The 15,916-nt window shown below is 47.1% G+C and overlaps 1 non-coding gene across 1 annotated transcript; it reads right to left on the bottom strand.

Moving 5' to 3' along the window:
- Positions 1 to 9,400: 9,400 nt before the first annotated feature.
- LOC116157006 (U6 spliceosomal RNA) lies at positions 9,401 to 9,507 on the bottom strand. Its single transcript, XR_004140971.1, has one exon. It is a non-coding gene; the product is annotated as a U6 spliceosomal RNA (small nuclear RNA).
- Between the last annotated feature and the right edge of the window lie 6,409 nt (positions 9,508 to 15,916).

Here is a 15,916-nt window from a genome sequence, read left to right on the forward strand (position 1 = left end):
GATTATTTTATTTCTTTGATGGCTGAGTAATATTCCATTGTACAAGTATACCATATCTTCTTTATCCAGTCATCTGTTGATGGACATTTAGATTGCTTCCATGTCTTAGCTATTGCAAATAGTGCTGCTGTGACCATTGGGATGCATGTATGTTTTCGAATTAGAGTTTTCTCCAGATACATGCCCAGAGTGGGATTGCTGGAACATTTGGTAGGTCTGTTTTTAGTTTTCTAAGGAATCTCCATACTGTTTTCCATAGTGGCTGCACCAAATTACATTCCCACCAGCAGTGTAGGAGGGTTCCCTTTCTCCACACCTTCTCCAGCATTTATTGTTTGTGGACTTTTTAGTGATGGCCATTCTGACCAGTGTAAGATGATACCTCATTGTAGTTGTGACTTGCATTTCTCCGATAATTATCAGTATTGAACATCTTTTCATGTGCCTGTTGGCCATCTGTATGTCTCCTTTGGAGAAATGTCTCTTAGGTCTTCTGCCCATTTTTGGATTGGGTTGTTTGGGTTCTTTTTTTTTTTTTCGTTATTGAGTTTTTAATTTGTATTTAAATTTAAATTCTATGTATTTTGAATTGCATAGAATCATAAATATATTCTTAATGTAACAATACTTTTAATATTACATAGAACACTAACTCTTGACCATGCTCTTCCATCCTTGTTCCTTTCCCAGAGAAAGCCAGCTACCCATTGTCTACTCTTCTAGATTCTTCTAAGTATTTGCACTCCCAAACGTTTACTAGTTTACATAGTTTTACCTTGTAAGTGTTTGCTTGTCTAATATATAAGTGGTATGCTATGCATAGAACTTGTTTTTCTTCACCAAACCATGACTTTGGAGTATTATCTCTCACGTATGCATAAATCAATATAGATAAACGTAGGCACATTTGTGTATATGAAGCCAACGGACCATATTTTTACAGTAAAGTACAAAAATCTTCATTGTACAATTCAAATTCCAACTGCCCAGTGCTGTGACATTGGACGAGTTAACTTCTCTAAGCTACCATATCCTCATCTGTAAAATAGAGCTGAGACTCTCATTGTAATGAGGGATAAATGAGCTGGCATTTGTGAGGTGCTTCATCTGTGCCTGTTAAATATTGGTAACGTGTCTGAGGTCCCCAGCTGGTGAGGAGCAGAGGTGGAGCTGGTCTCACCGGCCCACGTGGCTACTCGTGTGTCTGTCACGCCATTGTGACCCTCTCTTGAAGATAGGAGTGACCCTGAACCCCCATTCTTCCTATGGGAAGCAGAGGCCCAGCAGAGAAGTGGCTTGAACTTCAGCTAGGGAGTGAGCTGCTGTGACCCGCGTCTTCCCTTCCTTCCAGGGCTCTGCCTTGGCCTTGGCCACCCCAGATGGCTAGATTCTCAGCCTCACCCTTTCTTATAACCCCAAATTCCCTGGGCTTCTCCTTTGCAAGAAAGAGTTGGGTAGGTGAAGTATCCAGACTTCTTCCTGTAGAGACAGGGTACTGTCCGGGGCAGGGGACGAAGTGTTACCTGATCCACCCTCCACGCCTCCTTCCCCAGCCTTTATGGAAGAATTCTGACAATTCCACCTTGATCACACATGTGCATCCATCCCCCCTTCTCCATCCTGCTACCACTGTGGGACAGTGGTCTTTCCTCTTGAATGATGTCTGCTAAATACTCCTGAGCATGGCTCTGCCTCTTTACTCTCTTCTAAGAGCTTCCATGGCTCCTTGTTACCTGTAGGATTAAGTCTGGGTGAGTCTCATATTTCCACCCAGGATTTCAAAGAGACAAGGGGGAATTAAAATGACGATGAATGGCAAGGTTTCCTGAATTCCATCATAAAGTTCTACCCCGAGCGGTTGTTGGCTCTCCTTCTTTGATGTCCCAACAGCCTGGGTGGCAGCCTCGCCCTGCTCAGCACTGAGCCACTTCTGGCTGTGGAGGGGAGTTCGTGAGCACCGCCAGCCAGTGGGGTTTGGAGCTATTGCTGTCCTCATCAGAGTGGGAGACAGTCCTGCTGAGAGTGCCAGCAGGTCTGACACACTTTCTTGAGCCAAGCGCTTGATTCTCCCTAGGAGACTGGACCACGTCCCATCTTACCAGGCTGGGATGCTGCTGTAAGTCCATCCTCAGTCTCCCAGATCTCTCTCTGCTTTGTTGCTAAGCTAGCCCAGACCCAGCTGTTTGCTGCCCCTAATTAGATGTAGCTCTTTGGCCTGTGACCCCTGACCCCTTCTACCTCCTCACCCCCAAACAGCTGGTCCAGGACCCTGTCCCTTAGCTGCTCATTACTTAGCTCCACAGTCAAGATTCCTCCTCTTTACCAGCCCTTCTTCCCCCACCTTCTCTTTACCACCTTGTTTTTATGGAGGATGGTATTTGAGGTGACACGTATCTACTTTTTTTTCCCCTCACAAAAGCCCTATGAGATGAGTGTTCTAACTTGCCTTTTATAAAAGAAGCCCAGGTCAGGAAACACCCTCTCCAGATGAACAGTGTGGCCAGAATTCGAGCCCTGATGGACAGACGCTCCATCCTTCCCTCTGTCACTGCTCAGTGCTTCCTGGGAAAGCGAGAGTGAGATGCCGCCTTCCCCCTTCCGCTCAGGATGCAGCCGTCTCTCAGGAAGCTGCTGAGCCATGGTTGGCTGTGGTGCCTTTCCCCAGCTCTTCCAGTTTCCCTGAACAGAAGATGAAAAGAGCTTAGTTCATATCTGTTACATCAGTGCATGAGATTTGCCACTAATGGTGCCATGTTATCTCCGTGGAAACATCTGGTTTCGGGATCATGAGAAAAGGATTTTATCAAACTCCACATGAGCTTACGCAAAAAATAAAATTCTGCAAAGCCAGCTATGCTTCGTGCTGATGGCGTTTTAGGTAGAGCAAGGATTGGATTTTGCAAGTGGTGCTGTAATTTGCAAACCAAGTGCTGCACTGAAAACCATCATCTCAAGAAATATGTGCTTTAGCAGATTTGTTCTCCACTAAAGGAAAGCCGACATGCTAGAGGCACAAAGAAAATGGACCAACGGAAGTATCTCTGTAATTGTGCCGGATTCAAGTTAGTTTCAGTGTAGATGCTGGGATTAGCCCAAAGAGGTGACAGTGGGGTTTTTTGAGGTTCAAAGTAGAGCAGGGAGTCTTCATCAAGAAAGCAAAAGAACTTGAAAAGGGCCTCAAGACCACGAAAGAGAGGCTGAGTACAAAGTGTCAGGAGGAAAAGTCAGACGATCTCCAAACAGAGGTGGGCAGGGGGCAGAACGTGGATAGACACAGCTGTCAAAGGCAGAGTACACAGTGAAGGGTTCGGAGTCAAGGGCGTGAGGCCGCTCAGTGCAGGTTAAGGACAGAGCCGTGTTCCTGAGGAATGTTAGCCTGCATCCACGACGCAGTCTCAGGAGATGGTTAGTACTTTAGTGGATCAGTGGGGCATTTATCTTCATGGGGGGTTTAGATGATGTGGACAAATGTCTTTGCTCACCTACTAGACTGTAATCCCCTTGAGAGCAGGAACCATGTCATGTTAATTCCATTCCCTGCACATAGCACAGTGCCCAGCACATAGTAGGTGAGCGACAAAGGTTTACTGAACATATAGCACTTAGAGAAAGGCACAGGGCTTAAGTAGGGGTCCTGGAGTTGGCTTGCACTCTGCGTCTGCATAGCTGGGTAGCCTTGGGTAAACTACTTTCTCTCTCTGAGCCCCAGTTTCTCAGTTAAGTGAAGAGGTTGAGTGATAAATGTAATGCTTCTTTCATGGTTATAAAATACTCTGAGTCTATAGATAAATAAATCAGGGAATAATAAAGGCTGTTTTGACAGGGTTATTGGCATTCTTTCCAGCAAGGCAGTACTCTTATAAAAGCACCGCCCTACAAGTGCTCGGGACTCTCTCCTTAAAGGCGTGCACAGGTGGAGGAGGACAGAGGAACAGGCAGCTAAGGAATTACAAGTCAGTACCACAGATAGAATCCTGAGACAGTGCTATGGGGGCAAAAGAGGAAGTGGTTCTTTCTCTTGGGATAGTCAGGGAAGGCTTTGCCAAGGAGGTGACCATTTGAGATGGATCTTGAAAAAATGAACATGAGTTCACCAGGTGGAGAATGGGGATCCCAGGGGAAAGTCCATCCAGATAGAGGAAATGACGGGTACCAAGTAAGCAGAAGGCAGGAAATTGAGAATTTATCCGTGGAGATCCAGGGTTTGACCCAGAAGATAATGCATTTTCTTGTAGAAAAGGCAAAGAAAAGGGAGGAGAGGAAGGGTGATGAGGGGAGAGGAGAGAAAATGCCATTTGATGCTGGGGATACATCTGTTTCTGTCTTACCGGCGTTGTTGAGTAATATCCAAGAGCTAGTACAGAAAGCGGCGAAACAGGCAGCATGGAAATGGATTTCAGTCCTGGCGCACCGGAGCCATCGAGTGAGTTCCAGAGAAACTCAGAAGTCATTCAGGCTAAAGTGTCCTAGCCTGAACAGTTCTTTCCTCTATGCATTTTTCTCCTCTCGCCCCTTCTTCCCCACCTTCATCTCTGGGATTGGAAAGAGGGCTGGAATTTAAATGGGTTTTTTGGTGGTTGTTGTTTCCAGCAAAATTGGGCCTGGGAAACAAATGACAGGGGAACACTCCCATTTTATTTATTTATTTTTAATTTTTTTTAATTTTATTTTTGTATTGAAATATAGTCAGTTTACAATGTGTCAATTTCTGGTGTACAGCATAATGTTTCAGTCACACATAAACATCTGTATATCCGTTTTCATATTTTTCATGACAGTTTACTACAAGATACTGAGTGTAGTTCCCTGTGCTACACAGTAGGACCTTGCTGTTTATCGATTTTATATATAGCAGTTAACACTCTCATTTTAAAGATGCCTGGGTGAAGGAAATGACTTTCTCAGAGCGTCAGAGCTGGTAAATGCCGAGGCTGGGAATGAAGCCCCAGTCCCTCCGCTTTCTTGGCTCAAGTCCACCAGCCTGGTAACTTCTCCAGGCTACGGTGAGAACCTCTTTGTGCCCCTTCAGTCTTCCTTGAAGCCGAGCACAGGTCTGGGCAGGGTGCCCCCAGGTCCAGAACCACCCCACTCTGTGCCCCCTTCCCGACCCCTGGCTGGAATCCTGATCCAGAGAAAAAAACTCAAGGGCATTGATGCCTGTCAGACAGCTCTGTTCTTCACCTGCGGAGACTTCCAGGTTGATTTCGTTCATTGGGGTTTTAAAAGTTAAGGAAAGAAAGGAGAGTGAGGGAGAGAGAGAAGCCGGATTCTGGTTTCTCCGCAGGAGAACTGAGGTTTGACATGGAGTCCTTGGCTCAACTCCTACCATTGTTCAATAATCAGTCAGTTATGATTTTGATTATAATTGCAAACAAGTATTGGTCCCCTCTTTGGTACCAGGTACTGTAGAGGCGATGTATCCACAACGTCTTTAATCTTGACAAAATCTCAGAAAGGTTCCATCATCCCTGTTTTGTTGATAGAGAAATTACCCGCAGAGAGTTTAAACCCAAGGTTACACCGTGACAACTTTGCAGCCTCAGGATTTGCGTGCAGATCACCCTGACTCTAAACCTTATTTTTCAGAGCCAGGTGACCTTGAGCAATGCAGGTTCGTCATCTGTGACACAGTGGATAATAATAAAAATTCATGTGGTGGAAAGACTCCCAGAATAAATAAATCAAAATAAATAAAATAACTCCTGCTGGTCAGGATTGCCAGGAGGATTAAATGAGTTGATAGGGGGAAAGTGCTTTGTAAACTGCAATACACCATACCAATGTGATCATTATTATTATTTCAAAAAATATGGCTGCTCCCATGAAATAAAACAGCCCATGGTGTATATTTATGACAGCATGCCGCAGAAACAATTTCCATTCTGATGGGTTGCCTCCCTATCCTGTTATTAAAAGGTTAAGGAAAATGAACAATGGAGGATTAAGATTAGATCTTTCACACATGAAACCACAAAATCAATAGAGCCCCCGTAATCCATCTGATGTTATGAAGAAATATACCCCAGGCGCCTGGAACGATTACTCAGGGAAATGTCAACAGGTATTGACAAGAAACCTGGCAAGGCAGCCTTGGCCGGGGTTTGGCCGCTGCCTCCTTCACTCCAGCATCCTCCTGACAAACCGGGACTCACCTTCTGAGGGTGGGGAGCGGTGAGGGAGCTGAGGAGAAGGGCCCTTTCCCTCCTTCCAAAGTTGTGCAGAATTTAGGTTTCTGTAATTGTGTCAGCACTGCTTGGAAGAAATGATCGCCTTAACAGCTCCCTGGGGAGTATGTGATTACACTTATTTGTGGTCAATAGAAAGCCCATTTTAAAAATCTTGCTGTGATTATCCGTATGCTGTGGTGGTCATTATGACCGTGGTCCTTATTCAGTATTTAGAGGATGCCAGCTCTCTTCCTGGACACCTGTGTGATTGGGGTCAAGGCTGAAAAGCAGTGAGTTCTCCTTGAAGAGCTGGTTCTTCCTGCCCACCTGGCAGCGGATGCCTGGAGATGTCAGGGGAAGAGAGAGTTCTGATGAGTGTTGTGGTCAGGCTTTTGGTCAAAAATAAGATTAAAGTCTGGCTCTTGGGTGCCTTAGGACAGAATGACCTTTTGATCCACTTCTGTGGTTGCCTGAGTCCCATCTGTGTGACCCTCCTCCCACAGTCCTGAATCTGGACAGGGCACTATAGATGATAACGTAATACAGTAGAAATAACAGTGATGTACTGTATCAAGCACTGGACAGGAAATCTACATACATTGCCTTTAATCTTTATAACCCCCACGCAAGTACTATCTTCTGTGTAGTGTAAAGGATCAGAGAGGCAAAGAAGCTTGCCCAAAGTCACATAGCTAGTCAGGGACGGAACTGAGATTCAAACTTAGCCACTGTTCCTCCGATGCCCACACTCTGCCTGCTCTTTGGATCAGCCTCTCAAAAGTCCAACTCCTCAGAACAGAAGTAAGCACTGTGACTGGGCTGTTAACGAAGGGCAGAACCGCCCTCCCACAAAAGCGACTGGCCCCAGGGTGGTGGAGTAACAGGAGAAGGTGCCAAAAAGGAGCGGAGGGTCAGAGCAGACTGGAGAGGTCCGGGCTGACTCTAGGGAGAATCAGGGGGGAAGCCCAGCCAGCAAGACCTGCACGGGAAGGACAGGCCAGAGTCGGGGGACACTCAGTGCCCCCAGGGCTCATAGGCTGTCTTTCCTTCTGCCTCTGAGGCCACCGGTTGTTAGGTAACGGGATATAAGAGCCCAGCCACTCACTCTGCAAGCATCTGAACACAGGCCAGCCGCAGCCAGCCTCTCTTGGTCCTTGTGTCCATTTCTAGTGGCCTGGCTCCAGCTGTAATCTGCTTTCTGGTTCCTAAGAGAATCAAGGTGGCTCTGGCTGGAATGCCGGGAGGCTTGCCTGGCCTCAGCGAGGCTGCCTGGATCTGAAATGCAGGGCTGCCCTGTCCACAGGGAGTGTGGTGCTTACCACAAGGGGGAGGACGTGAGACGCAGAGAGGACAGGAGACTTCCCCAGGGCCACGGCAGGTGGCACAAAGGGGGCAGGAATGGGTCCTGAATCCCGTGCTCTGGTGTGAACCCTGGACTTCCCCTCCCATTCTGTTCTGCCTCTTAGAGGAACCTCAAAACCAAGCCAGGCTCTAGGCATCAGGCAGAACTACGTCTGGAAAAGGTCATCTCTCTGCCCTTTTTTGTGCTGATTCAAAGAAGTCCTTGGAGTTGAGAGTCAGGCCCAGTCTGGGGAGGCCTGAGGGCGGGAGTCGACCCCCACACTTGACATAGAAGCTGAATAATAATCATGGCTAATGCCCACATAATGTATTCATCACGTGCCGTGAATGCGTCTAAATATTTTATGTAGTGTTACCCCGCTAACCTCCACAGGAGCCCTGTGAGGTGGGTGCAGTCAGCTCCATTTCCTACACAGTAAAACTGAAGGTAAAAAGCCTAGCTAGTGAGCAGAAGTCCCCTGCTGTAGACTGAAGGGGTCTCTGTCCCCCCAGATTCCTGTATTGAAACGACCCTGCCCCCCGCCCCAGAGTGGTAGTGTTTGGAGGTGGGGCCTTTGTGAGGTGATCAGGTCAGGAGAGTGGAGCCCTCAGGAATGGGATGAGTTTCCCAGTAAAAGAGACCCCAGAGGGCCCCCTCACCCCTTCTGCTAGGAGAGGACACATGAAGTTAGAAAACGGTGGTCTGTGAACCCAGAAAGGGGCCCTCTTCAGACACCACGTCTGCTGGCAGTGTCACTTGGACTTGCCGCCTCCAGAGCTGTGAGGAATGAATTTCTGGTGTTTTTCAGTCATCTCACCTGGTATTTTGTGATAGCAGCCCGAATGGACCAAGACCCCCGACTTCTGCACCCAGCAGCAGGGCTACAGAGTCGTGCGTGCCCGCGCCTGGTTCGTGGATGGAGTCGGGGGTGTCAATTTCCAAGGTAAAGAGAGCCTCGGAGGATGAGCAACGGCTCATCTTGACAAATGCAGTTACTCAAACATGGGTTCAGCGCCGCTAGACTAGAACCTTCAGGATAAATAGAAGCTAGCAAAGTATTATTCTGAGGAAAAATCAACACTATATTTAAATTCACATAAGACTCCTAAAACAACTCATTTGTACCTCAAGCAATTTTAAAAAAAACTTCCTTGGGCTGGTGAATCAGTATGATTTAGATGCCCAGGTGATTCAACCTTGACATCGACCTTGCTGTGTGTCAACCCTGTGCTGGAGCCAAGCTTGCAAGGCCACGGCTTTCCTCTCCAGCCAGTGCTGGACGGTTGGGTCCCGGCTGCACCTGGACAGGCATTACTGTTCCCTCTGACGGGGGCTGTCATTCTGGTTTTGCCCACGCTGCGTGCCAAAGCTTCCACATCAAGGAACAGATAACAGGAGCCCATCCAAGTCAGGTATCTAGCTGGAGGGACCTCTAAATTGGAGATGATGAAATTAACCATTAGAACCATATCAGCAGTGATATTAATTGTTAACATTTCTTAAAATTCTTCTCTATATGGCAGTGTGCCAGGCACCTTCACTGGCCTGAACCGAAAAGTCAAGTAACTTGACATGAGTGGAAGAGGCAGACTTTACAACCATCGTGACTGCAAAGCCTATTCTCTTAACACGTAAGCAAGGCGAGCCTAGCACCATATTTCTGATTTATGACATAGTTAAGCAGAAGTACTCAGAACACGCTGTGGGGATGCTAGATTGGGGTTCTGACGTTGATGTCTTCCCCAGCTAAGGATGTAACCTCTGTTCAGGTTGGACCAGGTCTCCTGCTTTGTTTTATTTGTAAGGTCTGTTGATCTCCTCTTTTATTTTTCCCAAATATTTATTATTCAATAAATCTGCACCCCCGAGCCATTCTCTCATTCCGCTTTTCAGAAATAGGGACGACTTCACAGATTTGCGTGTCATCCTTGTGCGGGGGCCGTGCTCATCTCCTCTGTGTTGTTCCAGTGTTAGTAGATGTGCTGCCCAGGTGAGCACTGTTGATCCTCTTCTGAGTGTCCCTGCTCTTCTTTTTTTTTCATTATCGCCCTCATTTTAATTGAGTCTAATCAACACAAGAAAATTGTCTCATTGTGAAGCCGAAATAAATAAATAATTAGAAAGTAAGAAGTGAGAGAAACACTGAATCTGTGATCATCAAAGTGCCCGCGTTTGCAGAGAATTCTATGCGTACAACGTGTAGAAGCTTTTGTCAAGAAGTAACGATACAGGCTGGCATTCTGTTGCAGCATCTTTCAATGTCCTCATTGTTAACTCTTTTTACTTGAGATTCAACAGCTGTTAACGAGGTTCTGGACGTTGTAAGTGGATTCATCGGGCTGAACCAAGGTGTCAGCAAGATCGTGTTCCCACCAGAGGTCCTAGGGGAGAGTTGCTTCTCTTTCATTCAGGTGGTTGTAGAATTCAGCTCCCAGAGGTTGTAGGACTGAGGTTCCCTGTTTGTTGTTGTTGGCTTTGTGGTCAGTCCATGTTTTGGTAACAGTGGTGATCAAATGAACGCGTTCCTGGGCTTGGAGGATGTGCTGGCTCCAACATGGTTGTTCTGAGCAGTATTTTTGCATGAATTTGTTGAATTAACCCTCCCAGTGCTGTTCGAAATGAGGCTATGGCATTATCCCCATTTCTCAGGTGTGGAAACAGAGGCACTGAGGGTTTGGGTGCACAGCCTGCCTCCTCTGTAACAGAGAAGAACAAATCTACTGCTCTTCTGTCTCATGCTCTGTCTCTGGATTGTGTCCCTTCCCTGGATCAGGAGTCTTTAAACCCTTTGAAGGAAGGTCTTGGTCATTACCCCCTGCCAATTCGTAAAGTCCATGTAAATCTTAAGTCTTGATCAGAGAATGATCAGGCTGCTTTCCTCATGAGTCTGGAGGCTGTGTTTCCCTGTGGTGGTGGGACAGTGACATGACATATCTCTCTAATCAAAAAACATCCGCCTACCTCTGTGAGCCACATTTTCTAGAAGCAGTGGTTAAAGAAAGGTATTTTCAGACTCTTGGGGAGACAGAAGCTCTTCCTGATGAAGACTTAGATTTAAAACAACGACAACCACCACCTCATTAAATAGTGCCACTTCCTGGATGTGGTAGCTGGTCTCCAATGAACCACGCCTCCCTGTGTTCCCCCATTGTGGAGCTCCCTCCCACCCTGAGTCAGGGCTGGCCCTGGGACTCGCTTTAAACAGTAAAACATGATGGGAGCAACACTGCACCAGCTCCAGGCTAGCACCTTAAGAAGGTCTGGCAGCTTCGGCTCTTAGACTCTTGGAGCCCTGGGCTGCCATGTAAGAAGCCCCTGTGGAGCGGACACCAAGAAAGGAAGGGGCCCCGAGGAGGACAGAGACCCCAGCCAAGCCATGCTCTGTCCAGCTTCCCAGCTGTCAACAAACATCTGAGTGGAGACGCCACCTGGGATGTTCCAGCCCCAACAGACATCGTGTGGAGCAGAGACGACCATGCCTGCTGGACCCTGTTCGAATTCTTGACTTCCAGAACTGTGAGTAAGAGTAAAATAATTGATATTTTTAAGCTGCTGAATTTGGGGGTGATCCTTCCTGGCAACACCGGATAGCAGAAACTCTGTATGATACGATGTAACCTCAGTAGTTGCATCCGTAATTCAAAAATCTGCCCACTCAGCCACTTTGCTCTTTGGTTTGGGGTTTCTAAGCACAGGGGAAGTTTCCCAGAGTTCCTTCCCCACCCCAAGCCACCACCCCAATGACATCAGGAAAGTACCTGGTTCTACCCCTTTTGCAGTTACTCAGGTCATCATTACAGATGCACACAATCACTCGAGTTTATTTCGTCTGTGAATGTGGAGGCACCATGGGGACAGGGAGCGAGGGTCATATTTACCACTATGTCCCCCACTTTAGCACAGCGTTCCCTGCACAGTTAACATCAAATGTGTGTGTGTGTGTATTTATATTTGAATGAATAAATAAATTGGTGCAAAGTTCGGATTGGTGTGAAGTCCAGAGTAGCTAAGGCATAGATTGAGAGATCAGTCATTTGCCAGGCTAAGGAGTTTGAACTTGATCCACTAGTGAGTGAATGAACAGATGGACAAGGGGCTTCAGTTTCACCATTTGCCACAGTTAATCCACAAAATCAATGCAACTACATAATCCGCTGAGTCGTTTGAAGTCCCCCTGGTAATTAGTTTCCTGGCACATTGCCGGGTTGAATCCCATTTCCCCTCCTCACAGATTTCTTGCATTCCTGGAAATATCTGAAAGAGAAAACAAGTACTCGATATTTCATTATTTAAAAATTGCCTCACTTTAATATAAAAACATTTACAAAAACGTGTTGCTCTGGGTCGAACTTGAGATGTTTCATTGCTGATGCCAGTGATGTCAGTGGGCTCCACGGGGTCGGTAAAATATCCTAAGGCTTTGGGAACCAAAAAAGTGTCTAATAGAGAACATGGTGTACTGTGCTCCAACATGAAACGTGTAATTACGTGTAGACTCTGAGGGCCCCTGGGTGACCTAGAAGCGTCCACCTGGCCCACAGATGAATCCCAGACACCCTGCTGCTCCGTGATCTATGTCTGAAAAGATTTCCCCAGTTTGGGGACTTCATTAAAAGCATAATTTTCATCACTGTCATGGCTCACCTGCTTTCTAGGGTTTCCTCTTTACCCCTCCTCACATATACTGTTGAGTCCTCTTGGGTCGGCATGCTGGTCCATGACCAGGAATGCAGCCATGTGCCCTCTCCAGGCCCTAAATCGCTAGCACCAAATCCATCTGTACCTAGAAGGCTCTCTTCCCAGTCTTCCCACTTGTACTTGGCGAGTCCACCCCAGTGATGAAGGCAGAGCCTGCACAGTCTCCCCTCTCCTCTTGGCGCTCTGGCCAGCCCTCCCCTTGGAGCTCACCCCTGGCCTCTCCTGTCCACCTTCTCTTTAAGGAGTTGACCATCACCATCAGGGCTGATCCCTGTTCTCGGTGCACTCCCTGTGTCTTCCTGAACTGTCTGGCTTACTCTCAGCATCCTGTGTCTGTTCCTCTCTACTTAGAGCCAGAGATAAATACGTGTCTACCCTTTGTGGGCCATCCACCATAGAAGAAATAGGGCACCTGTGTTTGTCCATAGAGAAGCGCACATCCATGCTTGTATACAGAAAGAAACAATGGAGACTCAGAATTCCCATAGCTGTCACCACAGAGGACACACAAAGCCCTGCAGGAGGCAGTGAGCCCCTTCTGCTGGACGCTGCTTTTCTGCCACCACCAGAGCTGTGTCCTAGACACTGGCTGCTCAGATGGCTGTTTGGAACCTGTGACTCCTTTCCAAGGAATGCTTGCCGGTTCCGTGAGGTGGGGAAAGGGACTTGAGGGAAGGAGGGTGTGTTAGTTTGGGTGATGGTAGCCATAGCAATAGAAAAAAACACTGACATCTCAGCAGCTGAACACAATAGACATTTTTTTGCATTTGCATTTCTTTATTTTTTTATTTAAAATTTTTTCTGATTTTTATTCAGTTCTTAAAGGTTATTTCCCAGTTACAGTTATTACAAAATATTGACTATGTTCTCTGTGTGGTACAGCACATCACGTATCTTACACTCAGTGGTTTGTGCCTCTCCCTCCCCCGCCCGTTTTGCCCCTCCGACTCCCACTGTAACCACTAGTTTGTTTTCTATATCTGTGAGTCTGCTTGTTTTTTGTTATATTCACTGGTTTATCATATTTTTTTAGATTCCACATATAAGTGACATCGTACAGTATTTGTCTTTCTCTGATTTATTTCACTTAGCATCATGCCTTCCAAGTTCACTCCTGTTGCTGCAAATGGCAAAATTTCGTTCTTTTTTTTATAGCTGAGTAGTATTCCATTGTATATCATGTCAGCAGCTTAACACAATAGAAGTTTCTTTCTTACTTCAGGCATAGACTAACCAGCAGGGCAGGGGGTGGGTTCTGCTCCACACCGTCATGCAGGAACCGAGGCTGCCGGAGGGTCTGTTCTCCCTAGCATGGCTTCCACAGTCACCCTGGGGACTCGCCTTCAGCTGGCAGGTGGAGCAAAAGAGAGAATGTAGGATGACAAGTGGGAGGGTCAGATGGCATGCATCACTTCCCCCTTTAGGCCACGTGACTTTAGGCCAAGTGGAATTGTGGAGGCACCAAGAGATGTCGCGGAGCTGGCGGCCTCAGAGGAAGTGGGTAGGGACCCAGGAACGGCTGTTCTCTTTGCCACAAAAAGATGAGACTCTTCATTCATTTTCCTGATTATTCCCCCCCCCCCTTATTTTTCTAGTTTCAAATAGAGCCATTTCCATTTCTCCTGTGGCTTATTGTTTTTCCACTTAGTCCTCCAAAGATCTCCCTGCCCACTCCGGCCCGCTACACTTCTTCCTGGTTCGATTTTGTAGCCCGGCGGTGAGAGCCCCGCACTGCGGAGTTCAGCGTGGTGCAGTTGTCCCGGGGGTCCTCTGAGGGCTCTTTTAGATCAGGTTCCCTGGGACTCGAGGGAAAACCTGCAGTGGAAACCTTGGAGATGGGGGGCTTCCACATGCTGATTAGGACTCTGGAACAATGGGAGAGGTGTAAAACCTGCCCTCCAGGATCCAGGGAAGACGCGCCTGGAGTACAAGCAACTGGCCTTCAGGCGGACCAGCCTGTGCACTTTAATGCACGGGCCTGGGTGACGGAGAAGGACACGAGCGCTGTGCGGAGCGGAGCTGCTCTGAACCGCTGCCAGGCTCAGCCCGGGGGACTTAATACACCTTCCTTAACAGAGAACCGTAATCTCAGTCATAATAATCCCCCTTTCGTGCAGAGCTGCATAGTTTACAAAGCCCTGCCCAAATAGTATGTTGTTTGCTTCTCTCGGGGGCAGAAGACAGATAGTATGTTTATGTCCTCTCCTTCCCCGCCCCCGCTGCCCTAATTCTGGCCGTCAGCATCTCTCAGTGGACTGTTAACAGCCTCCTAGCTGGTCTCTGCTGCAGCCTGCCTCCCTCTAATCCATTCTCTGCACCGCAGCACAAGTAATCTCTCTCACAAAGAAAGCTGCCCCCTTCCTTCCCTCCCGAAACCCTTCAGGAGCTCCCTCTTTGCACTTGGGATAAAATCCATATCCCCAGCCCCGCCCACCAGGCCCCGCGTGATCCGACTGCTGCCTGCCTCTCCAGGTTCATTTCTTTCCACCGCTCCAGCTTGGCTCAGCTCTGGATGCCAGCAACACCAAATGGCTTAGGTTCCCCACAAACCCTGTGCGATTTCTCACCTTTGCATCTTGATTTTTCTTGTCTCTTTCTGTACTGCCCCATGCCCTCCCTTTGATTCTTGGTTTGCTAACACCTCCTCTCCCCTTAAGAGCCAGCTTAGCATCACTTCCGAGAAACCTTTCCCAGTGACCACATACAGACACACGTGTACACACACACACACACACACACACACACACACACACACACACTGACTTCCCCCACATCACACTGTGCATATCTCCATCACTGTCCTCATCACACTGTCCTCTCCTGATGTATTACCATGCCCATCCTTCTCAGGTTGTCAGCTCTTACAGGGAAGACTGTTACATACTCATCTTTATATCCTGGTACCTGCATTGTGCCTGGCATCTAGTAGCTCTCAATAAATGATTATCGGAGCATTATTTCAACAAGCCTACATTTGAAACTAGGGAAACCAGTGCTCACAGGGCTTAAGGGATTTGTCCAGGATATAAACTAATAAAATGAGAGAAATGAAATGCCAATCTTTGAGTCTAATGTCCCAAACACTTCAGACTATACCACACTAATTTCAAAGGGACCATAGATAATTTTGTGAGCTGAAAAAGTTCTATCTCTTACAGAAATTATTGTCTTTTTAAACAATTTTTGTATCTTTTCTGTTGTTGTTGTTTTGTTCTTTTGTTTTACTGCTTTTGAATCTCAGATCCTTTTGAGAATCTGAAAAAATCTATGGGCTTTTTCTCAAAAAAAACGTGTGCACACCCCCCAAATTTTGTATGTAACAGAAGAGTGTATTAGTCAGGAGAGGGTAGCTGTTGCTGCAGTAACATATAGACCACCAAATCTCAATGAAATAGCAAAGCTTAAAGTTGAATTCTCACTCATAGAAAGTTCTTTGTGGATCAGCAGGGGTTCTCCTCAACCAGTGAGTGAGCGGCATAGGCTCTCTGCATCCTGTTACCTCAACATACGCTTCCAAATCCTAAGACAGGAGAAACAAGAAATGGCAAAGGCAGTGCTTCAGCATGAAAGTGGCATGTGTCTGGGGTAAGTTGCAAAATGTCCATAGATTTTTTTTCCAATCTGAAGTGCACACCCCTTAGCAAATTGACTCTGTTTTTCCGCCTATCAACAGGTATTATCTATATCTCCATCCCTTGAATGTGGGCTT

Source organism: Camelus dromedarius, chromosome 14 (genome assembly GCF_036321535.1).
Source record: "Camelus dromedarius isolate mCamDro1 chromosome 14, mCamDro1.pat, whole genome shotgun sequence".
NCBI lineage: Eukaryota > Metazoa > Chordata > Mammalia > Artiodactyla > Camelidae > Camelus > Camelus dromedarius.